Consider the following 26,703-nt stretch of genomic DNA (forward strand, 5'->3'; position numbering starts at 1 on the left):
GTGCTGCATCCAGTGGGCTCGAAAAAAAGACAACCAGATCCGAAGAGTCGATTGCGTTCTTTGTGGTTGCCCTGCCATTCCGCTCAGACCTGACCTGCCCTCCCCAGCTCAGCCACCCACTGAAAATTGAAAAACAAAAAAGTAGAGCCGTAAAAGGCTTCAAAGCCCAACAGGCTGTACCCCCCTTCTAATACGGCAGAAAGGCCACACTTCCCCTGACTAGCTAGGGACATCCTATTGCCCCACAGGAAGTGGAAGGCCATCGTGTTCGGTCTCAGCAGCACACGTGGAGCAGAAGAAAATACATGGCTGAGGAAATTCCCCACTGCCAAAAGATAGGTCTTGAGCATGACAACCTTGTAAGCTAATGACAAGGTCCACTTACGCCACTGGCCGAGCTGTTCCTCACAGGCCAGCAACTGCTTCTCCCAGTTTGTGTTCCCCACCACGTCCCTGACTGAATGCTAGAAGGCCCAGCTCATCAACCTGCCCACTCTTGCAGCCCTCCTCTTCTGCCCTGACTGATAGGGAGGAGTATTAAGCCTCCCTCCCTTAGGCCAGCCCTTCAGCATTCCTGGGAAACACCAATGCCGCCCAAGTGACTTTGGGTCAGTAGGTCAACCAATAGGGCTACCTCCTAGGCCAGGTTTGCAGCTCAGCTTCAGGACTGAGAGGAAATGCAGATCACATCCCTATCTGCAGGACTCCAGGCACGACCAGCCTTCTGGAGCAAATGTCCCCTCTTGTGCTCAAGTCACAACAGCTAGTGGGCAAAGAACAGGCTCCCATGTAATTTGAGAGAGCAAGATGAAGCTTTGGAAACCCCAGTAGGGTTAGTAGGCAACCAAAGGGCCCCAAGATGACTTGAACTTGGATTGTAGGATTCAAAGCCCTTAGTGCTGGCCCTTAAAACATGGGATCAGCAGGGGACACCTCAAACTCTACTGACTTCTGGCAGGGAGGACTCTATGGGGACAATTTTTTCTGGCAGGGAGGACCCTGTGGGAACATGCCTCTCTAGCCAGCCCTGTATTTGCTCAACAAGTCAACATGCAGCGGTTTGCTGTAGACCCAGGGGCCTTTCTTCCTCCAGACTGTGAGGCCAGTGGGCGTGTGAGGAAGTCACCCCTTCAGTCCCAGGCAGTAAAGGGCCCTTCCCAGGAAAGGCTAAGTCCTGAAAAGGACAGAGTGAAATTCTTTGGGGATATCACAGGGGGAAAGTGGTCCTCAGCTTGACCTGGGACTTAAAGCCTGGACCCTCAGATTAAAAGTCTGATGCTTTATCAACTGAACTAGTGAGTATCATGTACTCAACAGGCAACTATGGTGCAGAACAGAAACTAGTCAAGAGAAAGAGGGCAGGAAATAATACAAAAAACCTGTTTCTCTCGTTCTCTTAGCAGTCCTAGCCACAGCCTGCTCCTCCATCCTGTGCCCTGAGGCCTTATTCTTTTTTAGTTAAATATCAGATCCAGGAGAAAATATAAAAAGAAAAGGAGGACTTGTGGCACCTTAGAGACTACCAAATTTATTAGAGGAAAGCTTTTGTGAGCTACAGCTCACTTCATCGGATGCATTTGGTGGAAAAAACAGAGGGGAGATTGATATACACACACAGAGAACATGAAACAATGGGTTTATCATACACACTGTGAGGAGAGTGATCACTTAAGATAAGCCATCACCAGCAGCGGGGGGGGGGGGGGGGGGAAGGAGGAAAACCTTTCATGGTGACAAGCAAGGTAGGCTATTTCCAGCAGTTAACAAGAATATCTGAGGAACAGTGGGGGGTGGAGGGGGTGGGGGGGAGAAATACCATGGGGAAATAGTTTTACTTTGTGTAATGACTCATCCATTCCCAGCCTCTATTCAAGCCTAAGTTAATTGTATCCAATTTGCAAATTAATTCCAATTCAGCAGTCTCTCGTTGGAGTCTGTTTTTGAAGCTTTTTTGTTGAAGGATAGCCACTCTTAGGTCTGTAATCGAGTGACCAGAGAGATTGAAGTGTTCTCCAACTGGTTTTTGAATGTTATAATTCTTGACGTCTCATTTGTGTCCATTCATTCTTTTACGTAGAGACTGTCCAGTTTGACCAATGTACATGGCAGAGGGGCATTGCTGGCACATGATGGCATATATCACATTGGTAGATGCGCAGGTGAACGAGCCTCTGATAAAAAGAAAAGGAGTACTTGTGGCACCTCAGAGACTAACAAATTTTAGACTAACTAAATTTGTTAGTCTCTAAGGTGCCACAAGTACTCCTTTTCTTTTTGCGAATACAGACTAACACGGCTGCTACTCTGGAGCCTCTGATAGTGTGGCTGATGTGATTAGGCCCTATGATGGTGTCCCCTGAATAGATATGTGGACAGAGTTGGCAACGGGCTTTGTTGCAGGGATAGGTTCCTGGGTTAGTGGTTCTGTTGTGTGGTGTGTGGTTGCTGGTGAGTAGTTGCTTCAGATTGGGGGGCTGTCTGTAAGCAAGGACTGGCCTGTCTCCCAAGATCTGTGAGAGTGATGGGTCATCCTTCAGGATAGGTTGTAGATCCTTGATGATGCGTTGGAGAGGTTTTAGTTGGGGGCTGAAGGTGATGGCTAGTGGCGTTCTGTTATCTTCTTTGTTGGGCCTGTCCTGTAGTAGGTGACTTCTGGGTACTCTTCTGGCTCTGTCAATCTATTTCTTCACTTCAGCAGGTGGGTATTGTAGTTGTAGGAATGCATGATAGAGATCTTGTAGGTGTTTGTCTCTGTCTGAGGGGTTGGAGCAAATGCGGTTATATCGTACAGCTTGGCTGTAGACAATGGATCGAGTGGTATCATCTGGATGAAAGCTAGAGGCATGTAGGTAGGAATAGCGGTCAGTAGGTTTCCGATATAGGGTGGTGTTTATGTGACCATCGCTTATTAGCACCGTAGTGTCCAGGAAGTGGATCTCTTGTGTGGACTGGTCCAGGCTGAGGTTGATGGTGGGATGGAAATTGTTGAAATCATGGTGGAATTCCTCAAGAGCTTCTTTTCCCTGGGTCCAGATGATGAAGATGTCATCAATGTAGAACAAGTAGAGTAGGGGCATTAGGGAACGAGAGCTGAGGAAGCGTTGTTCTAAGTCAGCCATAAAAATGTTGGCATACTGTGGGGCCATGAGGGTACCCATCGCAGTGCCGCTGATTTGAAGGTATACATTGTCCCCAAATGTGAAATAGTTATGGGTGAGGACAAAGTCACAAAGTTCAGCCACCAGGTTAGCCGTGACATTATCGGGGATACTGTTCCTGACGGCTTGTAGTCCATCTTTGTGTGGAATGTTGGTGTAGAGGGGTTCTACATCCATAGTGGCTAGGATGGTGTTTTTAGGAAGATCACCAATGGACTGTAGTTTCCTCAGGAAGTCAGTGGTGTCTCGAAGATAGCTGGGAGTGCTGGTAACGAAGGGCCTGAGGACGGAGTCTACATAGCCAGACAATCCTGCTGTCAGGGTGCCAATGCCTGAGATGATGGGGGGTCCAGGATTTCCAGGTTTATGGATCTTGGGTAGAAGATACAATACCCCAGGTTGGGGTTCTAGGGGTGTGTCTGTGCAGATTTGTTCTTGTCTTGAGCAAATGCTCCCCAATCTGAAGCAACTACTCACCAGCAACCACACACCACACAACAGAACCACTAACCCAGGAACCTATCCCTGCAACAAAGCCCGTTGCCAACTCTGTCCACATATCTATTCAGGGGATACCATCATAGGGCCTAATCACATCAGCCAGACTATCAGAGGCTCGTTCACCTGCGCATCTACCAATGTGATATATGCCATCATGTGCCAGCAATGCCCCTCTGCCATGTACATTGGCCAAACTGGACAGTCTCTACGTAAAAGAATGAATGGACACAAATCAGACGTCAAGAATTATAACTTTCAAAAACAGTTGGAGAACACTTCAATCTCTCTGGTCACTCGATTACAGGCCTAAGAGTGGCTATCCTTCAACAAAAAAGCTTCAAAAACAGACTCCAACGAGAGACTGCTGAATTGGAATTAATTTGCAAACTGGATACAATTAAGTTAGGCTTGAATAGAGACTGGGAATGGATGAGTCATTACACAAAGTAAAACTATTTCCCCATGGTATTTCTCCCTCCCACCCCACCCCCCACTGTTCCTCTGATATTCTTGTTAACTGCTGGAATTAGCCTACCTTGCTTGTTACCATGAAAGGTTTTCCTCCTTCCCCCCCCTCCCTCGCTGGTGGTGATGGCTTATCTTAAGTGATCACTCTCCTTACAGTGTGTATGATAAACCCATTGTTTCATGTTCTCTGTGTGTGTGTATAAATCTCTCCTCTGTTTTTTCCACCAAATGCATCCGATGAAGTGAGCTGTAGCTCACGAAAGCTTATGCTCTAATAAATTTGTTAGTCTCTAAGGTGCCACAAGTACTCCTTTTCTTTTTGTGAATCACTGGGATGACTTTGTTCTGATATTTTACCAGCCGCAGCCACAAAGCAAGTCAAGTTACAGCTCCCGTTCAAAGTCAATGCACACACAGGAATCCAGAGGCTTTTAATTCCTTAGGTTCTGCTGCCATTTCATTTCTATCCTGTTCCAAGATTTTTCGTTGTGCAAAGCAACATTATGCCCTTGGGAGTGTCCTCCCTGGTCCCGCCTGCCACCCCCGGGCAATTTAAAAGGGCCCGGGGACCCCCCTGCAACCACCACCGGCAACACAAGTGGGCTAAGGCACACCACTCCCGGAAGTGGCTAGCACGTCCCTGTAGCCCCTGTGGGGCGCGGTGTCTCCACACGCTGCTCCTGCCCTGAGCACCGACTCTGCCAACTGTGGCAATGGGAACTGAGGGGGTGGAGTCTGCAGGCAGCGGTGTGCAGGGACGCCCCCCTGCCCTCCCGCTTAGGGGCTGATGTCAGAGAGGGTGGGGGTTGCTTTCAGGAGATGGCTGAGGTAAATGCCGCACCCCTCACCCTCTCCCGCACCCCCAGCCTCCTGCCCCAGCCCAGACCCCACACCCACACCCAAACTCTCTCCAAGAGCCTGCCCTCCGCACCTCCTCCTGCACCCCAACCCCGTGCATGAGCCCACACCTGCACCCAAACTCTCTCCCAGAGCCTTAGGCTGGTGTGTGTGTGAGGCGAGGAGCAAGACTTGGTCCCATTCTGGGCACCAGCAATTATACAAACCTGCTGCCCCTGTCCAGCCCAACCTTCTGCTGATGCACTTCAGCCCCCACACATGCAGGGTTTGAAGCTTGCATTACTTAAATTCCAGAACAATGTGGGATTTCAGCTCCCCTTTGTCCAGAGGGAACCTTCACCCCACTCCCATCCAGATTCTTGTCCATGGGATCACTGTAGGGGGGCTAGATCCTGCTGTGTCTTTTCTCTCTCTAGGACAGGCCAGGGTGCCTAGAACTGGGGCATCTGAGCACCCAGGACCTTCTGTGGAGCTGCCCTTCCCCCTTCTATGGTCTCATCTGTCATTGACTCCAGCCTTTTTTCTATCCATTGTCAGCACCATCCAAGGAAGCTGCACTCACCTCAAAAAGACAGCGTCCCCTGCTGCGTGTAAATCACTGACCTCTCTCCTCTCTGAACACTGACTGCCCCTCTGTTTCCTTGCCTCTCAGTCTGTGCAGATGGGACCTTTCCCTCCAGTGCTGGAGGATTCTCCCTTCTCATCTACCATTGTCCCAAACAGCACAGTGAGTGGGAATCTTAAAAGTACCAAGGTGACTTAGGAGCAGAAACCCCAACAGACCTTCCATGCAATTCGCACTTGCCCCTCCCTGAGCAGGACTGAAACTTGTGCAGGGAGACTGGTGGGCCACATCCCCACTGGGCATGAGCAAAGCAGGAGGGTGAAAAGAGAAGTTGGAGATGCTGGGGATTGAACCCAGGGCCTCATACATGCAAAGCATATGCTCTACCACTGAGCTACATCCCCATAGGGGCTAAAATTGTTATGGGTTACACTCAGATCCCTCCTGTTTCCAGAGCATTCAGTGGCCTACAGCAGCATGGGGGACACATTCCCTGCTCTGAGGGCCAAACCTGCTGTCCTGGAGGTTGCTGGTTCTTAGGGATCACTTTGCAGCAGGGCCAGATTCTATGTGTGGGGCAGAGAGAGTGCCTGCCCTGGACTCAGGGTGCACAGATACACTCAGCCCTCTCCCCTGCATTGGGTGGGTGGTGCTGCCACCCCCTGCTGAAAGGTAATGGGTGGGAGGAGTGTTCAAATCCCCTACCTCTACTGCTAACACTGATTTTTCTGTTAAAATCCGTTGCTGATCCACAATCCCCTCCAAATCCTTAATGTGTTGGAGGAGATCGGCTTCCCTTTTTACCCAGTATGCCATCCCAGCACACGACCCTTGTAATACCATTCCCTTTCTCCTACACTCCTTTCCCTTGGGGTCTCCCAAAACCTCTCCCATCTCCTTCTCAATCTCAGCCCAGGTGAACCCTGGCACCTGGTATGGGCCCTGATTCTTCCTTATTCATTTGTTCAAAAAATCCGTTATCCTGGCTTGCCAGAAACCGTAGCTACCATCACAAGAGTTCACTATATCCCCTCCAAGCAGCTGCGCGGACTGTTGGGGAGGGGGACTTACAGGCTGCCACTCACCTATCCGATGCGATGTATCCGAGTCCCTGCACCAAGATGTTAGAGCGCTTATTCCTTCACTCTCCCACTTTCCTGGTCCTTCTCGCATGAACAGAGTGCAACAATACCCAAAGTCTGAAGGTGCAAATAATTTGATGTTTATTGGGGTGAACTTCCAGCAAGCTTAAATCCAAGCTCCTTTTTCCTTATTTTTGAATCCCAGCTTACTTCCTGTTTACCCCTAATTTATATAGTTATATTCTTAGCTATACCTTAACCAATTATTCTAGTGAAATTTAACTAGCCAATCCTAACATATTGTAACATGATTAGCTAACCAATTATATCCCACCACCTTAATTAGTTTACACCCAGCAAAATTAATTATACAGCAGACAGAAACAATCACAGAACCAGACAGAGACCATGCCAATAAACAATAGCAAAGTGGGAACTATAATGACAAAACAATACAGAAGTGAGGATTTCACATCTACATCTATAAAGACGTAAAGGTTTCCCAGCTGTGTCTATTGATAAGTGAGTTCTTACCAGACGGAAAGCTATCAACCTAAATTTCCTTTTACATCTTCTAGGCTCTTCCCTTTCTCTGGAGGTGATAGATCGGATCACCTTCCTAACAGACCCATATTGACTTGTTTGGGATGTGAGGATGTGACCGGTCGCTTCCCAGCTTATGGCTGCCTCTACTGCTTAGCCAAAGGCATTGGCCTAAGAACAGGGCCTCAGACTGTCACGATGAGAAGGTCCTTACGCAGATTCTTTCTTGTATACCTCTATTACTAGCTAAATGATAAACATATACCTACATTCTTAGAGTATAGGCCTTTACAGACAGGCCTGAATATCAATGTCCTAACAAGGGGGAGGGCGCTATGAGCAGCTCAACACCTGACCCTGCTGGCAGAAGTGGTGTGGGGAGCTCCAGGTATTTCTAGGATCGACTAGTTCCACTTGCCTGTAAAGTCCAGCTTTCCCTAGCACATTCCCTGTGGTATAATTGGGTCACTGTTTCTATGACTGAACAGCAAAGAAGCGCTCCCAGTTTCCCTTCTATCTGCAGTATGATTAGCCTGTGTCGGTGGTTAATGAGGTGGATCTAGTTGTAGATTGTTATTCATTCCCCACCTTGACAATTTGGACAGTCCCTATCCCATGCAGATCTCCAGCACCTCAGTGATCCTGGTAGCAGGGGTTGGGTCTTCCCTGAGGTCCTGAGATTTTCAGGGTTCTTTTCCCCCTCCACCTGGAGTGAACTCACTGCTAAGGCTGGATGTGCCCAGGGCCCCCTGCTTGCCCATTGTTTCCATTACAGAAGAGGAAGGTTCCATGGAATTTGACACCCTGCTTTGCACAAGGGACAGAGAAAGATCTTGCTGTTCCTGTGTCTGTGCAAAGTAAATTGTGCTTCAGTGTGAAAGAGAGGCCCCATGGTGGGACAATCTCCTCAGGATTAAGAGCAAAGGACTCAGGCTGAGAACTGATTTAACTCCACTCATCTGGGATTTAACAAATTGTCTTCCATGGAGACACTTGTGACATTGATCCAGACTCTGGGGGTTTGGGCTGCTGTTTTGGGCCAAGGTGGACGAGTCGGGAGAGGCAACACCATGGGGTCCCAACAGGGAGAGCCCCGTAGGATTGTCAATGCCCGTACCTCCCGTACCCGAGGCGCTCTTACATACCGGGGATGTCCGAACGCGAAGAGGCCGTACTGGGTATCCACAGAGCGACCCCATAGGACGTCGATACCCAGTATGTATTCTCCAGTAGTCTCCACCAAGACTGTGGCCCGGAACAGGGGAGCCTTCCCCAGGGTCAGAGTGACAGTAACCTCATACGCCAGGGTCTCTGCTCCTTCGAGGCCTTTTACGACAGTGGCTTGGCCCTGGGTCTGCGCGGAGTGCAAAATGGTGACCTCAGCGCCAGTATCTATCAACGCCAACACATGTTGGACTCCTCCCCTCGGCCAGCGAATTGCTAGGGGTACATAGGGGCGTCGGTCCCCCACCTCCCTCCCGTGTGTGGCCACCATGACACACAGAAATGGAGGACCTGCCACGCCCTCAGTATGGGCGCAGCAGTTTCCACTCGGCTGGCGGAGCAGAGGGCTCCGCTGGCTTGGTTCGCTCCACACTCTTCTCCCCTTTTTCTCCAGCACTACGTTTGGTAGGGGGCAGCTGTATCCACCGCTTATATAAGTCTGCCATTGGCTTTCCATTGATTTCATCGCGAGAGACACTAGCCTGCAAGAGATCTAGCCACATAGGTCTTCTGGGGCACCCGCTACTCCCCTTTCTCCTATCCCCCACCTTGCTGCCCCTTCGCAGCCCATATGGCTCTTGGCCTAGCACCCGCCAAGGCTGCCTCCAATTGCATAAGGGTGGCTGCCAAGTCTCTCACGTGCCCATTCTCTGCCATGACGATGGCGAGGAGGGAAGGTTTTAACTCATCAGGGGCCAGGAGTAACACTGTGGCTTTAATTGATTTTGTCACTGGTACATTGTCCGGCCCCATCTCGCCACCCGTGGCGATGGCCCAGGCCATTCCCAATTGATGGAGGGCTTGCACCCCTACCAGAACGGTCTTCCAGGGGCATGCCTGTGCCTCCAACTCCCCCACCGAGGGGTAGGCCACCTCCACTGCAGCCGCCAGCCAGCGGTACAATGAGGGGCTTTCAATGTCTTGCCCTCTGGCCTGCGGCCACGGCAGATTCACCAATGGTGCACATACCTGAGGGTATGTTGTGATAGGATACCAACTGTTGAAATTCATAAGGGAGCAGCAGAACCATGATACCTGCATTGTCCCAGGCCCTCACAAGCCACTGCAGGATGCTCTCCCGGGGCTCCTGTCAGAATATCTTCACAATTTCCTGCAACTCACTTGTTTTAAATATGCGTAGGAGTTCTGGTTGTAGGGCGCCTCCTTGCACCCGCAATCCCCAGACCGGGTGCGCCAGAGCCACCATAGGGGACTCCTCCTCCCCCTCTTCCGAGGATGAGGAGTCCCAAATGTTCCTGTCAAGGTTCCTTCCCCACTCTGAACTCTAGGGTACAGATGTGGGGACCTGCATGAAAACTTCCTAAGCTTACTTTTACCAGCTTAGGTTAAAACTTCCCCAAGGTACAAACTCTTTTACCCTTTGCCCTTGGACTTCCACTACCACCACCAAATGTCTAACCGGGTTTATTTTTTGAGAAAGAGTTGTTTGGAAACGTCTTTCCCCGCAAAATCCTCACCAAAACCTTGCACCCCCCTACCTGGGGAAGGCTTGATAAAAATCCTCACCAATTTGCTAAGTGACCACAGACCCAAACCCTTGGATCTTAAGAACAACGACAAAAGCATTGAATTTTTTACAAGAAGAATTTTAATAGAAGAAAAGGTAAAAAGAATCACCTCTGTAAAATCAGGATGGTAAATACCTTACAGGGTAATTAGATTCAAAACATAGAGAATCCCTCTAGGCAAAACCTTAAGTTACAAAAAGACACAAAGACAGGAATATCCATTCTATTCAGCACAGCTTATTTTCTCAGCCATTTAAAGAAATCATAATCTAACGCATATCTAGCTAGATTACCTACTAAATTCTAAGACTCCATTCCTGTTCTGTCCCCGGCAAAAGCATCAGACAGACCCAGACCCTTTGTTTCTCCCTCCCTCCAGCTTTGAAAGTATCTTGTCTCCTCATTGGTCATTGTGGTCAGGTGCCAGCGAGGTTATCCTAGCTTCTTAACCCTTTACAGGTGAAAGGGTTTTTCCTCTGGCCAGGAGGGATTTTAAAGGTGTTTACCCTTCCCTTTATATTTATGACAGTTCCCATCCGAAGTCTCAGGGTCCCAGGAGGGGGCAGCAGTCACCGCACGCACCTGGGCGGTGGTCACTGGCTGCCGTCCGCGCCTGAGGCACCTTTTATTCGCTACCTGGGCAACCAACACTTCACAACGTCGTGTCAGCTCCTGGGCGCGCCCGCCTGGGAGGTGACAACGTCTTGAGCCACGGCCCGGGCCTCCGCCTGTGCCGTGCAGGCCTGAGTCTTCCCTTCCAGTGCTCGCTGTAAGCGGAGCACCTCCTCGTCCTGGGCCTGGACGGTGGTCAGCAGGAGCCACCCTAGCTCCTCCATCGCCCGCCGCTCCGTCCCAGAGCGCCGGTTCGCTCGTAACCGTTGTAACCCCTCAACCACGGGCGTGAACCCTGTGGCCTGTTGAAACTCCGGCCAATCCGCCGGGGCAGCCCACCTGGCCATAACCCGCACTACCGGCCCCCAGCGCTCTGTCGGGGGCCATCCTGATATGTGCTGTAGGGACAGCGACGGCTTCCCCACTTCCCCTACCTTCAGCCAAAGCGGCATCACTTCTCAGGGTACCCTGCTCGTGGCGCCAAATGTTCTGGGCCAAGGTGCTCGAAGCACCACAGGCCTGGCAGGAGTACTCTGAAAAAAGAAGGCTTACACACTGCTGTGAGTTATTGGCTTTATTGAAGGTTAGTGACCCACCCGCAATGGGGACTCCAAGCATTGCAGTCACGGAGGTGGGGAATCCAGCACACCCAGCTCTGCCTGGGACGGAGTCCAACGGAGGGGCAGACGGCCAGCGTTAATAAGCACTACACAAAAACAGCTCATGAATATAGATTCATAGATTCATAGATACTAAGGTCAGAAGGGACCATTCTGATCATCTAGTCCGACCTCCTGCACAGCAAAGGCCACAGAATCTCACCCACCCACTCCTATGAAAAATCTCACCTATATCTGAGCTATTGAAGTCCTTCAATCATGGTTTAAAGACTTCAAGGAGCAGAGAAGCCTCCCTCAAGTCAACCATGCCCCATGCTACAGAGGAAGGCGAAAAACCTCCAGGGCCTCTCCAATCTGCCCTGGAGGAAAATTCCTTCCTGACCCCAAATATGGCAATCAGCTAAACCCTGAGCATATGGGCAAGATTCACCAGCCAAATAGTACAAAAAATTCTTTCCTGGGTAACTCAGATCCCATCCATCTAATATCCCATCTCAGGGGATTAGTCCTATTTACCCTGAATATTTAAAGATCAATTACTTACCAAAATCACATTATCCCATCATACCATCTCCTCCATAAACTTATCAAGTAGAATCTTAAAACCAGATAGATCTTTTTTTGCCCCCACTGCTTCCCTTGGAAGGCTATTCCAAAACTTCACTCCTCTGATGGTTAGAAACCTTCATCTAATTTCAAGTCTAAACTTTCTGGTGGCCAGTTTATACCCATTTGTTCTTGTGTCCACATTGGTGCTGAGCTGAAATAAGTCCTCTCCCTCTCCTGTATTTATCCCTCTGATATATTTATAGAGAGCAATCATATCTCCCCTCAACCTTCTTTTAGTTAGGCTAAACAAGCCAAGCTCCTTAAGTCTCCTTTCATAAGACAAGTTTTCCATTCCTCGGATCATCCTAGTAGCCCTTCTCTGTACCTGCTGCAGTTTGAATTCATCCTTTTTAAACATGGGAGACCAGAACTGCACACAGTATTCTAGGTGAGGTCTCACCAGTGCCTTGTATAACGGTACTAAAACCTCCTTATCCCTACTGGAAATGCCTCTCCTGAGGCATCCCAAAACCGCATTAGCTTTTTTCACAGCCATATCACATTGGCAGCTCATAGTCATCCTATGATCAACCAATACTCCAAGGTCCTTCTCCTCTTCCGTTACTTCTAATTGATGCGTCCCCAACTTATAACTAAAATTATTGTCATTAATCCCTAAATGCATAACCTTACACTTCTCACTATTAAATTTCATCCTATTACTATTACTCCAGTTTACAAGGTCATCCAGATCCTCCTGTATAATATCCCGATCCTTCTCCGATTTGGCAATACCTCCCAGCTTTGTATCATCTGCATCTGCATCTGTATAATCTGCAATCATTAGCACACTCCCACTTTTTGTGCCAAGGTCAGTAATAAAAAGATTAAATAAGATTGGTCCCAAAACCAATCCCTGAGGAACTCCACTGGTAACCTCCCTCCAACCTGACAGTTCGCCTTTCGAATTACGTACTTTCCAAAAGGGGTTTTTGGAAAACCCAAAACTAGCTAGGCCATAACAAAGTCTTCCGCAGTCCCCTACAGCTGCTTTAACTCATGGTAAAAACGTGAACTTGATTCCAAGAAGGGAGAGAGGAGAAGCCTGAAGCTGACTAGTCCCTGGCTGGGATTTCCTGGAAAATGGGAAACATCCTTTGCTGCTCCCAGGGGACAGCAGCTACTAGCGACATAACAGGGCTGGGATGAAAGGGAATGTTTCATGGACTTTATGTGTACAGGGCTGCACTAACTCTGAATACTCCATTGTAGCAGGAACTTAGAAAGTCACGCCTCGGTCAACGGCAGGATGGGGGTTTGAAAAGCGATTCTTTTTTTCTCCCCTTCATGAGAAAGAAAGTAAGGGCTGGCCACTCAGGTGCAGAATACCACTTTTTCCTCTGGCTGAGGAGCTGGAAACCAGGCACAGGCATGGTGTCTGCCAAAAGAGGTGGGGGGGGCACAATTTCAAGGTTCAGCCCCACCCCCTTAGGATCAACAGCCACTCCCAGGTGTGAACAATGCAGGGGAAGGAAGCAGGAAAGGCAGCTCCTCTCCACTTACCCCTCCAGCAGCTGCTGTGCAGGAAGAGAGCCTGGTAACACCACATGATGTAGCTCATGACCACACATAGCACCCTCTGCAAGTGTTGCCTCTGAAATTAGGAAAACTTGTGAGTTCAAGGCACAGCTGCACAGCCAGAAGAAAGCCCAGGACTACATACCCAGGGTAAATGGGTGTGCTAAAGCCTGCCATCAAAACAGAAACTTTCAGATCATCAATCTGGTTTGAGCATTAGCTTGCTAAACCCACGGTTGTGAGTTCAATCCTTGAGGGGGCCATTTAGGGATTTGGGGCAAAAATTGGGGATTGGTCCTGCTTTGAGCAGGGGGTTGGACTAGATGATCTCCTGAGGTCCCTTCCAACCCTGATATTCTATGTCAGTTTGAAATCAATCTAATGCACTCCCAACTGAGCTACTTTGGCAATGAATGAGCCAACCAGGAAGTCTTAATACACATCTGCAGCTCGTGCTAGGAAGATTTAAATCTGGATGTCACAACGCAGGAGACAAGCAGTGGACTTGGTCTGGAGGGGCAGGCTGAGGTTTCCTATATCGCATTCACTCTAGCCAGCACCTGCCCTCTGACAAGCTGCCACTGGTGCCACGAGGTCGGCCAAAAAGAAGCAGCTGTTCTCGCTGGAACAAGTCCACCCATGGCTCGCAGGCAACTCCCAAGCCCACCACAGCACATCATCTTGGCCAGAAAGGAGCCCACTTGGACTCCCCATTGCTTATTTTCCTTCCACCCAGAACCCAGCTTCTTCCCTGGGGCTGCAAGTAGAAATCCCTGGGAAGCCAAAAGGCAGACACAGGAGTCTACCTCCCAGCAGATAACCACACCTCCCCAGGCTTTGGCAGAATGAATGGTGGTGCTCTACTAACCCCACTTAGCCTCACTGAGGCGCTTAGCTTCTGCCGTGCCTTCCTCTTTGGCCCCATTCCTGCCTCAATTCCTCCTTTGGCAAGTCATGCAAAGGAGGCCAGCAGGAAGAGCCGGCCTCCATAGTCCAACCTCCAAGGGCAGAGGAGGCCAAGTGAAAAGGCTCCAAAAGTTGACTGGCCTAGATCCTCTAGTTTTCCCCAGTTGATGCAAGGCGCTTATCTCAGCTCATTTCACCACCCTCTGTCATGGAGGTTGGGGTTATCCCAGGGACAGGAGAGTGGCAGAAAGAGGAACGCCTTGCTGGACTGCAAGGGGAGCTGGAAAAAGGAAGCCATCATGTTTCTGCATGATTTCGAACCAGGGGCCTTTTGTGTGTTGGGAAAACATGATAACACCATCAACTACAGAGTTAACTTCTCACTTTCTTTTCTTAAATCACTTGCTTATCTCCCAAAACGACACCCAATCAACTCAGATTTTACCATTCCAAGTTTTATTCCGGGATTTACGTTTCCCATTCCTGTAATTATTTACTCCTTTCCTTTCACTATGCCTGCCAAGTTTCCAACCTGTTTTCCAATCTCTCTATCTGTTGCCTGCCCACTTGGGCCTGATCCTGTTTTGAACTGTCCCTTCCATGAGCACCAGCTTTGTCCCACTACCAATTTAACAAGGAGGGTAGGCTTCTTAACTAGCCCCCAGCCCTCCTGGTCTCTTCTCTTAAATATTCTCACTCACAAGGGCTACCCAAGTCCTCCCCCATGAGGCTCATCACCTGGACAGAACGCACGGCCAATTGGCGGTTTAACTATTTAATTTCCTCTTATGGCAGACACACTGTTATTACGGCATATGCTGAGCACAAATGATTAAATTTTGACAAGTCTCTGAAGGACTGGTACTTGCTTAGCCAGTGCTTCCTTTTATGCCTGGAAGTCCTGTCTTAAGGCTTATAGTTACACCACACAAACAAATAATCCATTTGTCCCGGTCTAAGATCAACCAAAATATCTTTTAAGGAATCCATCCAATCTGCAGTAAAAGTTCCGCAGGCTGGCCATCCTTTAGTCGGGGACAAATGAGTGGTGAAAGCTGGCCATTGAACCTGACATAAGTTTTTCATTTTTGATTTAGTTAGTAGTTCCAGTAGTTCCAGAGATTCCCTTCCAATCTCTGAGAATCAGAGACAACGGAGCATCCCCCGGGCATTTACTGCAAAATTGTCCCATCCTAAGGGGAAAAGGGACTCAAACCCACAATCCCCAGCTCTTAGGATCAAGTGATCGCTTACCTCTCCAGGGACTCGAACCCTGAAGACCTTCTCCAGGGACTCGAACCCCGAAGACCTGGATCTGGATCCTACTCAAAGGGTAGGTGGACGTTGTTGGATTTCTATGGGCTCCTGCTGGTTCACAGAACACGCCTTATCACTGACGCAGGGATCAGGTCACTGGCAAGGCTCCTCAAAACCGGAGGATGCGCGCTGCATTGCTTTAGAGTCTGATCCTGCGCCGGAGAGTCAGACGGGTCCTGGCGGAATCGTCAAATTATCGAGGACTCGAACCCCAGACAGCACGGTTCGTTGTCTGACCGGAGAGAGACAGGCAACACCAGCAACTACAGAGTTAACTTCTCACTTTCTTTTTCTGACTTAAGCAAATGTATTAAACTTTAGTATATCACATTTTCCTGACATTATCCAAACACTTTGTATTCCAAGTTGAATAAAACAAGTATCTGCATTTGGCTGGCACTTGTCCTGGCACACACCAATGGGCAAACTTGGAGAAAGTGGAGGCAGCCCTTCGATAGGTCAGGTGGTAGAGCAAAGGACTGGAGCTGGCGCTCAGGAAGTCATCCTTACATCGCCCTTGTCACTCCAGCTTGAAGGAGAGCTTCTTTTTCTTCTCCTTGTTGAGAAAGAGCAAGAGAAGAAAGAAAGCTCAGGTGGGCCAACTTGGTGCATAAGCCTCCCCTGTCTTTTCCCGCTGGGGATCCTGAAATGAAGGACTTGTGGCAGTTAAAGGCACCACTGCACTTCCAGAAAACAGCCCACCCCTGCACACAAAGGGACCAAAGAACATGCCAAAGCCTGGGATTGAACCAGGGACCTCTAGATCTTCAGTTTAATGCTCTCCTGACTGAGCAACTTTGGTACCTACAGGGCACCTTTTTGGCCTGCTGTTTCTCTGTCGGGATGTTTTTGTCAGCCATGGCACACAAAAAGAACATAATTGCGAGTGGCCCACGAAGGCAAGTTGAATTTTTGCCTGCCTTGCTCAGCTTGACTTGCTTCCTCACCCCATTCCTGCCTTAGTTCCTGGGCTGAAGGTGACTGGGGCCCAGTGGCACAGGGAGGAAGTTGGGCAGCTAGACCCCGGCAACAAGAGTCCTGCTGACACTTGCCACCCCACCCTGTTGTCTCAGCTTCCCCTTCTGGTTGCCAGGGAATTGGGGCCCACTAGCGTAGAGGAAGGAGATAGACAGAGCCACCTGTGCCTTGATGCTCAGGCTCATTAAAAATATCTTTCATCAACAATGGCCAATGAGAGACTGTCATCGCTTGCTATTTTATCACTTGAAAATGCGATTGGCCAGTGTTTCGATCTCTCTAATGCTGCGCTTCAGTTCATGAGGGCAAAGGCGAGAAAAATTACCTTTGAACTAAAGCTCTAGGATTAACATTCAAACACTGTCTCTAACTGTCACTCTATTTAATACTGGTCCACCCTGTGTTGGTGACAGTTCAATTTCTAGATGTTAGTACATTTCAGTTACTGTTAAAATTAAAAAGTTTCTATATGCTTAGTTGAAATGATTTTTTTTTATTTGCTCACATGGAATGAAAAATATAGATCCTAGCATGCAAATTTATCATTTTATACGATAGAGAAAATCATGCATCCAAATTGTGCATGAAAGTCATAAAATGATCTGCACATGCAATAAAAAATAAGATATTCAAAATTTTAACATATGGGGCAGGGGGCAGCAAAGAAGCTTCTTGCCTGGGGTACCATTTAGTCTAGAGGAGGCCCTGTCAGGGAGAGCAGGAGTTAGTTTCACACGTCTATTTTCAAGATGTAATCTCTGGGCACCCTGCTCTGTGGGAGGGATCCCAGGAGCCCACACTCAGGGTTGGAACAGGCCCCTGATTTAGGGGGTGGCTGCATGGTTTACAGCGCTCTGATGTCTGAGACAATCTGTCTCTCCCAAAGCCTCAGATCTGCATCCCCAGAAGGCTCCTGAACTGCCTCCTCTCCTTTCACATTCTGTAGAAAGGAGCAGCATCAAGGGTTAGGGATGAGCCATAGGGCACTAGCTGGGTGGCAGAGGCTTCAGGAGCCCAGAGTGTTTGCCCATCTGGAGCATTTTGGCTGAGTGCTCAGGGACACATTGTGAGGTAGAATCCCTGCATCTATATGAAAGGAGCATAAGGACGTAAGAACGGCCATACTGGTTCAGACTGAAGGTCCTGTGACGAACTGGGTCACAGAGCTCCCCTTGGGCTATCACCTGATGTGCTGGGACACACTGCACCTAATCAATGCCATAGCATTGTATCCCCTTTGGCAGAGCCACTGTGAGGAGCATCTTCAGTGACAAAGGCAGTTCCCCACAGCAGTGGCTAACCAGGTTTCTGTGGCCCTTAAACAGTTGGCCATGGTGGAAAAACACCCTGAGTCAGCAGCAGAATGGAGGCAGGAGTGGGCTGGGCTCTGGGACCTGGATGGGCCTTGATTCTGTCCTGATGGTCTCTGATTTAGTTGGGGATTGGTCCTGCTTTCAGCAGGGGGTTAGACTAGATGACATCCTGAGGTCCTTTCCAACCCTGATATTCTATGATTCTATGATTGAGGGAAGGGAAACGGTTTTACTGCGGTAAGTGGGAGCACTTGTGTTTCATGTTCAGGCTTTGGTATCAGTTCCTCTAGGTTTTTCGTAAGCACATACGGATGTGCATATAGTAAATATGGCAGGCAACCAGCTTGGCTTAACAGTGAAATCCTTGCTGATCTTAAACACAAAAAAAAGCTTACAAGAAGTGGAAGATTGGACAAATGACCAGGGAGGAGTATAAAAATATTGCTCGGGCATGCAGGAGTGAAATCAGGAAGGCCAAATCACACCTGGAATTGCAGCTAGCAAGAGACGTTAAGAGTAACAAGAAGGGTTTCTTCAGGTATGTTAGCAACAAAAAGAAAGTCAAGGAAAGCGTGGGCTCCTTACTGAAGGAGGAGACAACCTAGTGGAAAAAGCTAATGTACTCAATGCTTTTTTTGCCTCTGTCTTCACGAACAAGGTCAGCTCCCAGACTACTGCACTGGGCAGCACAGCATGGGGAGGAGGCAACCAGCCCTCTGTGGAGAAAGAAGTGGTTCGGGACTATTTAGAACAGTTGCACGAGCACAAGTCCATGGGGCTGGATGCACTGCATCTGAGAATGCTAAAGGAGTTGGCGGATGTGATTACAGAGCCATTAGCCATTATCTTTGAAAACTCATGGCGATTGGGGGAAGTCCAGGACAACTGGAAAGAGGTTAATGTAGTGCCCATCTTTAAAAAGGGAAGAAGGAGGATCCTGGGAACTACAGGCCAGTCAGCCTCACCTCAGTTCCTGGAAAAATCATGGAGCAGGTCCTCAAGGAATCAATTCTGAAGTACTTAGAGGAGAGGAAAGTGATCAGGAACAGTCAGTATGGATTCACCAAGGGCAAGTCACGCCTGACTAATCTAATTGCCTTCTATGATGAGATAACTGGCTCTGTGGATGAGGGGAAAGCAGTGGACGTATTATTCCTTGACTTTAGCAAAGCTTTTGACATGGTCTCCCACCGTATTTTTGCCAGCAAGTTAAAGAAGTATGGGCTGGATGAATGGACTATAAGGTGGATAGAAAGTTGGCTAGATCATCAGGCTCAATGGGTAATAATCAATGGCTCCATGTCTAGTGGGCAGCTGGTATCAAGCGGAGTGCCCCAAAGGTCGGTCCTCGGGCCGGTTTTGTTCAATATCTTCATTAATGATCCGGAGGATGGTGTGGATTGCACCCTCAGCAGGTTTGCAGATGCCACTAAACTGGGAGGAGTGGTAGATATGCCACTGGTAGGGTATCCCTATGGTAGGGATAGGATACAGAGGGACCTAGACAAATGAGAGGATTGGGCCAAAAGAAATCTGAGGAGGTTCAACAAAGACAAGTGCAGAGTCCTGCACTTAGGACGGAAGAATCCCATGCACCGCTACAGACTAGAGACCGAGTGGCTAGACAGCAATTCTGCAGAAAAGGATCAAGGGGTCACGAAAGCTTATGCTCTAATAAATTTGTTAGTCTCTAAGGTGCCACAAGTACTCCTTTTCTTTTTGCGAATACAGACTAACACGGCTGCTACTCTGAAACCTGTCATTTCCCTATTGTTTGTCTGTATCATCTCTGTCTGGTTCTGTGATTGTTCCTGTCTGCTGTATAATTAATTTTGCTGGTGTAAACTAATTAAGGTGGTGGGATATAATTGGTTAAATAATCAAGTTACAATAGGTTAGGATTGGTTAGTTAAATTTCAGGAAAATGATTGGTTAAGGTATAGCTAAGCAGAACTCAAGTTTTACTATATAGTCTTCAGTCAATCAGGAAGTGGGTGAGTGGGGGAACAGGGAATGGGGGTGGGGAAATTGGAATCATGTTTAGCTAAGGGCAGGGATGGGAACAGGGACACGGGTGTAAGGCTCTGTGGTGTCAGAGCTGGGAAGGGGGACACTAAGGAAAGAAACTGGAATCATGCTTGCTGGAAGTTCACCCCAATAAACATCGAATTGTATGCACCTTTGGACTTTGGGTATTGTTGCTCTCTGTTCATGTGAGAAGGACCAGGGAAGTAAATGGGTGAAGGAATAAGCCCCCTAACATCTTGGTGCCGGTGACTCGGATGCATCGCATCGGATAGGTGAGTGGCAGCCCGTAAGTCCCCCTCCCCAACATTCCACGCAGCTGTTTGGAGGAGGCATCGCAAACTCTCGTGATGGTAGTTGTGGGTTCTGGCATGCCAGAGTAAAGGATTTTTTGGATAAATGAATAAGGAAGAACCAGGGCCCATACCAGGTGCAGGGGTCAACTTGGGATGAGATTAAAAAGGAAATGGAGGAAGTGTTAGGGGACCCAGAGGGATGGGGGGTTGCTGAGGAGCCCACCCTCCTTGGTATATGGGCAGTGGAAGAAGGTCCCTGCCCATGGGGACTGGATGCCTTCCAGGGAAAGGAGGCACTTCAGTCCGCTTGAAGTTTGAAGTAAGGGCAGCATTATGGGAAGCTGCCAGTAATCTTTCAAGTTTGGTGCTGCTTCCGGAAGGGCTGCTGAAGGGTTGTAAATTAGTTAGGGGTAGTTAAAGATGATTTGGCAGAACAGGGTTTGAAGTCAAAGCAGACTATCTTTAGAGACTGGAGCTGGGACTTGGTCCTGGGGGAGTGGAGAGAAAGAAGGGGAAGAAAAAAAAAGTTTCAAAGTGCAAAATAGCAGGGTTTGCAGGAGCAGGTAACAGCCCCCACTCTTCTCCCAGAACCAGGATGAGAACCTGGGGATAAGGGTTCCCAACTGTTTCAACCCAGGCAGCCTACTCTTGGCTCAGAGCTAACAATGTCCTTTTCTTCTTTTCCTTCTTCTTTTCCTCGGTTTACTTAATTTGCTGCTGGTAGCCTATACTTTAAACTGACCTGACAGGCTTAATTGGTTTCTTTCCACCTCTAGTATCCCTCAGGAGGCGTCTCTTCAGTACCCTCTTTGGTGTTTCTTTCTTTTCTTTTCAGGACTCGGCCTTTCCTAGGAAGGGCCATTTAGTGCCAGGGACTGAAGGGGCAGCTTCCTCACACGCCCACTGGCCTCACAGTCTGGAGGAAGAAAGGCCTATGGGTGTACAGCAAACCACTGCATGCCGACTTGTTGAGCAAATGCAGGACTGGACAGAGACCATTGAGGCCTTGAGTGAAGAAGGGAAAAACTGACCACCCAGGCCCTTTCACACAGAAGTCAGCAGAACACAAGCTGTTTCCTGTTTGTCCCATGGAGTAAGGGCCAGCACTCCGGACTTTGAATCTTACAATCCGAGTTCAAGTCTGTTGGACCTTGGGATAGTTCTTTCAGCACCTAATGCTACTGGGTGTCCCAAGGCTTTGTCTTGCTCTCTCAAATCACATGGGAGCCAGTCTTTTGCCCACTAGCTGTTGTGACTTGAGCACAAGAGGAGACTTTTGATCCAGAAGGCTGGCCATGCCTGGAGTCCTGCAGATAGGGATGTGAGCTCCATTTCCTCTGAGTCCTGAAGCTGGGCTGCAGCCTGGCCTAGGAGGCAGCCCTATTGGTTGACCTACTGGCCCAAAGTCACTTGGGTGATGTTGGTGTTCCCCAGGAATGCTGAAGGGCTGGCCTAAGGGAGGGAGGCTTAATATTCCTCCCTGTCAGTCAGGGCAGAAGAGGAGGGCTGCAAGAGTGGGCAGGTTGTTGAGCTGGGCCTTCTAGCATTTGGTCGGTGATGAGGTGGGGAACGTGAACTGGGAGAGGCTGCTGCTGGTCTGTGAGGAACGGCTCAGCCAGTGGAGTAAGTGGACCTTGTCATTATCCTAGAAGACTGTCATCCTAAAGAACTATCTTTTGGCCACAGAAATTTCCTCAGCCATGTATTTTCCCCAGCTCCACCAGTGCTGCAGAGACTGAACACGATAGTGTCCCAATTCTAGTGGGGCAATCGGACATCCCTAGTAAGGAGAAGTATGGCTTTTCTGCCAGTGACAGAGGGCGGGTTTGGGCATGGTGAGCTTTGAAATGTTTTTTGGCTCCACTTTCTTGTTTTTAAATTTTCAATTTCTTGGGCTGGGGGGGTGGAAGCGGGGGCTCCTACCCGAGCATGGCCCTGCCCCGGGTGGGCCCCTCGCAGGGTGTTTTTGACACTCGGGGAATTGGGGAAACCCTCCTTCGCTTGGACTGGGGGCAGGAGACTGGATGGATCTTACCATGAGAAAAGCAAGGGGAAGGGGCTGGTTTTACTGAATCATTAGACTAAGGAGACCCTGCATGGGAATGCAGCAATCATATTTCAGTTCAGCTTTGGAGATTTGACACAACACATGTACAATCACCTTCCTATAAAGCTTCTAAAATCCCACAGCCACAACTCTCCATTGCACAGCTTGTAAGCTGCACTGTGAATAGATCCTGTACCTGAACCACCCACACAGGAAAGTGGTGCAGCGGAAGGGTGGGCCCATAGCCCAGCAGTTGATGGATTGAAACCATCCTCTGCTAGCTTGGAGTTTATTGCTTACAACCCTGGGAAATAATTCAGTCTGTCTTTATTTCTTCTATACACAAAAGAGGAACAAATTCTCTCATTGCTTACCCTTCCATGGGGACTAAAGGAAGGAATAAAGCCCTATCCTACAGAGGCACCTCCTGTAAGGAGAGAGATATGCACTGACTCCAATCACATGGTTTCTTCTGAGGCAGGACCTTTTTTCTTGGAGGAGCAGTAAGGTAGTTTCTGGACAGAGGCAGACTGATTCATACTCTGCAAGATTCAAACCTTACTCCTGGGGGAATTCTGCACCACTGTGCATGCACAGAATTCATGTCCCCTGCAGAATTCTTTGATTCCCTGCAGAAAAAGGGGCAGCGGGGGGAGGGGGAAAGTTACCACAAATTTTGTGAGCCAGCTGCAGTGCTTACAAAAACAGAGGTTGGAGTCAGAGGGACTTTTTTTCCTCTCCTAGTGCTGGGGACACCGTGCATGGCCACTAGGTAACTCAACTTCACACTGAGAAGTTTGCAACAGTGTATTGCAGGCACAGACTGGCTGGAGCAAAATTAGGTCAAGCAGAACAGAAATGTTAAATAATGCTAAACAAACAACTCCATATATAAAAAAATAAATAATAAAAGAAAAAAGGAAAACTGGCTGCTATACTGGATTGGCTATATAGATACTTAGGGCAGCTTGCTATTGAATAAGTATGCTAAAAAATAAATGTATAAAATATGTGTAACTTCTTGCACTGGTGTGCAGGATTTGAGATTGTTGTTTCCCTGTACTGCTTGAAGCTTCAAATAAACTTTTCTACTTCTCCACCCCGATGTGATTATTGGGCGACGCACACCGGGCAACAAATCCAGCTGTTGCCTGCTTCGGGCTTTTGTGCCAGCAACAGTTTTTGGCATCCCTGGGTGGACGAGAGGCTACAACACAAGCCTTGCCCAGATCCCTTGCGGGGACCAGCAGGTGAGGAGTCCGACCGATGCCCAGTGCACACCAGTGTGATTCCCGGGGACCTTGGAGGGGCATAGCTCAACCAACCCCGTAGGGCACAACGGTGCAACGCGCCTGATAAGTGGAGAAGTGCCGTGGGCAGCAGTGGAAAACCGGTCCTTCGGATAAGGTAGGAACCTTTTCTAATCCGGATTGTCTGCTCTGTTTTGAACCTGGGGATGCCCAGAGTTATCCTATAGGCATGGGACAGGGACAGAGCTCGGGAGGGAGGGCACAGTGTACGCCCCTAGAGGGTATCCTAGCAAATTGGAAGGTATTTGGCTCGAATCCAATAACTAAGAATAAATTAAAACAATACTGTACAGTTAACTGGCCTCAATATCAACTAAAGGACCAGAAGCGGTGGCCACCAGGAGGGTCAATTAATTACAGTACGATCCTCCAGTTACTTTTGTTCTGAAAGCAAATGGGGAAATGGAATGAACATCTGTATGCGCACTTGGTTTTGGCTTTGTGTAATCGACCAGATGTCTTACAGCGATGTAATTTGACTCCGACTGGTTCGGTAGTGGCTAATGTTAGTCCCCAGACCCCCACCCCAACTGTGATGGCAGGTCCAGTGTCCCCTTCGGCCCCCATCTGATAGGGCTCCTACAGTGGGCTTATATCCTTTACTTACTGAAACTAAGCTCTCCCGTACTGGCACAGGTGAGCGTCCGGCCACGACTATGCAGACCTATACCCATGTGCCCTTTAACCCTATGGATTTGGCTGCTTTCAAAGTACAGGCAGGGGAGTTTTCCACCAACCCGAGCAGGTTTATTTCAGTTTTTGAGGGCCGCCTTAGCAGCTATAAGCTGGATTGGGACAATTGCAACATCCTCCTGCGCACCTTATTGTCTGAAGTTGAACGACAACAGGTCGTGTGCAAGGCAAGGGAGGAGGCACAGAGACGGTATGACCAGGATCGTAATAATGTCCCTGACCTGGATGAGCAGGTCCCCCGAGTAGACCCCAGGTGGAACCCAAATGATCCTGCGCGTATGACCCGGCTTACCACCTATAAGCAGTTGCTTTTGCATGGACTCCGTCACTCGGCTGTCTGACATAATAATTGGGCAAAACCGTATGAGGTAATGCAGAATCTAAAGGAAAGCCCAGGGGCCTTCCTACAGCGTATTCGGGATGCTATTCGACAGAACACCAATGCAGGCCCCAATAATCAGGAAACTGAAGCAATCATTAAGAAAATTTTCACGAGCAGAGCAGCCCCTAATAGAAAAAAAAGTTACAAAAAAAAAAAAAAATCTAGTAAGCATGACTATGGCACAAATCTTAAAGACTGCAAACAAAGCTTATAGTCTAAAAAAAGAAAAAAAAGAAAAAAAAAGCAAGTTAAAATAATGGTAGAGGTGGTACAGGCCGGCACTACGGGAAGTGGCCGGGAAGGAAGGGGCCGTGGACGCGTACGTCCGGGCCCGCAGGAGAGATGACTGGGTCGCAACCAGCGTGCCTTGTGTAGACAAGAGGGACACTAAAAAGATAAGTGCCCAGAAAGGAATAAAAAGGGGGGCGCCCCTATGATGGCAATAAAGAAACAGGAATAGGGGTGTCCGGGGGGACGGACCGCCCTGACCCCTAAACCCCAAGTAAAAATGCAAGTAAAAAATTCAAAAATAAACTTTTTAGTGGACTCTGGAGCGGCACGAACTGCCGTGAATCGACCCCTTCAGTTGCCGGTAGCAGACTCCCTTACCGTGGTGGGTGCCACAGGCAGAGGCACTAAGTGCCCAGTGTATGCCCCAGCGGATGCGCTTTGGGAAACAGGACTATATCTCACAAGCTGGTCTATTTCCCCGAGTGCCCGACCCCTCTGCTGGGACGGGATCTGCTTTGTCGCCTAGGCGCCACCTTGCAGTTTACTCAAAACGAAATAACCCTTACCCTACCCCCCGAGAATGCATGGATCATGACCCTTACAGTTGAGCCCTCAGCTATGCAAGCCCCAGAATGGAGCCTGTGGGAAGACCGGGTGTACCCTCTAGTGTGGGCAGCAGGGGTCCCAGGAAAAGCTACCCAGCAAGTCCCTGTTAAGGTTCAGCTCCTGCCAGGAAAAGGCCCGGTGCGAGTTAAACAGTATCCAATTGCGAGGGAAGCCAGAGATAGTTTACAGGACACTATAGATCGGTTCCTAACATATGGAATCCTCTGGGAATGCCAGTCAGCCTGGAACACTCCCATCCTGCCCGTACGAAAACCTGATGGCACGTATCGCTTGGTACAGGATCTGAGGGCAGTTAATGAATGGGTTAAAACTCTGCACCCCCTGGTTCCAAATCCGTATACCTTACTGGCTTCTGTAGGAGGCCAGTATACCCATTTTTCGTCCTCAATTTGAAAGATGAGTTCTTCGCTATTCCCGTAGATACCTCGTCCCAAGAAATCTTTTCTTTTGAGTGGAGGGACACAAAAAAAATTAAAAAGCAACTATGCTGGACAGTATTGGCCCAGGGATTTAAAAATTCCCCCACCCTTTTTGGCCAGGCTTTTGCCAGGAATCTAAAAAAGTAGAACAATGAGGACGGGGCTCTTCTTCTTCAATATGTAAATGATTTGTTAATTGCTACAGTGGGCCTAACCCCATGCCTCAAAGCCACTGTGAGTCTCCTAAATTTTATTGGCCTCCGAGGATATCAGGTATCGAGAAGCAAGGCTCAAATTGCCCTCCCGATGGTACAATTCCTGGGGTTCCACATAAGGCAGGGGGAGTGTCATCTTTCCAATGAGAGGAAGGAGGCTGTCTGCCAGGTTCCCGTTCCCATTAATTGTAAACGCCTCAGAGCCTTCCGGGGCATGGCAGGGTTCTGTCGGATATGGATCCCGGAAGTTGGACTGTGGGCTAGACCCCTGCATAATTATGTAAAAGGAGCAGATCATGACCTCTTCTAGTGGACCCCAGAGGCCGACAGGGCATTTAGAATCTTAAAAAGGAAGCTGATGGAAGCTCCAGCTCTGGGTCTCCCGGATCTCACTAAGCCGTTTCAGTTGTATGTACATAAACGAAAGGGGGTGGCCCTAGAAGTGCTCACACAGTTGTTGGGAGCATGAAAACGTCCCATGGCCTATTTCTCTAAGCAGCTGGACCAAGTGGCAAAGGGATGGCCAGCGTGCCTGCGGGCAGTTGCAGCCACAGCCCTGACGCTGGCTGAAACTGAGAAACTAACTTTGGGAGGGAAAATACAGATATATACCCCTCATATGGTCTGAGCCTTATTGGCAGACAGCTGCAGCAGCAC

General features: G+C 48.9%; 1 protein-coding gene, 1 long non-coding RNA gene, 2 other non-coding genes and 1 pseudogene across 4 annotated transcripts in view; 2 read left to right on the forward strand and 3 right to left on the reverse strand.

Moving 5' to 3' along the window:
* The window catches only part of LOC119849371, a 1,398,949-nt pseudogene that overhangs the window by 1,099,757 nt on the left and 272,489 nt on the right, over positions 1-26,703 (reverse strand).
* Positions 1-26,703, forward strand: part of LOC119849376 (zinc finger protein 420-like) — a 3,142,523-nt gene that overhangs the window by 894,520 nt on the left and 2,221,300 nt on the right. The window lies entirely within an intron of this gene.
* LOC122457768 lies at positions 2,508-25,388 on the forward strand. Its single transcript, XR_006277442.1, has 3 exons — positions 2,508-2,525; positions 8,460-8,464; positions 24,820-25,388. It is a non-coding gene; the product is annotated as an uncharacterized LOC122457768 (long non-coding RNA).
* TRNAA-UGC lies at positions 5,883-5,954 on the reverse strand. The gene has a single exon. It is a non-coding gene; the product is annotated as a tRNA-Ala (tRNA).
* On the reverse strand, positions 16,240-16,312 carry TRNAF-GAA. The gene has a single exon. It is a non-coding gene; the product is annotated as a tRNA-Phe (tRNA).

This window comes from Dermochelys coriacea, chromosome 28, assembly GCF_009764565.3.
Source record: "Dermochelys coriacea isolate rDerCor1 chromosome 28, rDerCor1.pri.v4, whole genome shotgun sequence".
NCBI lineage: Eukaryota > Metazoa > Chordata > Testudines > Dermochelyidae > Dermochelys > Dermochelys coriacea.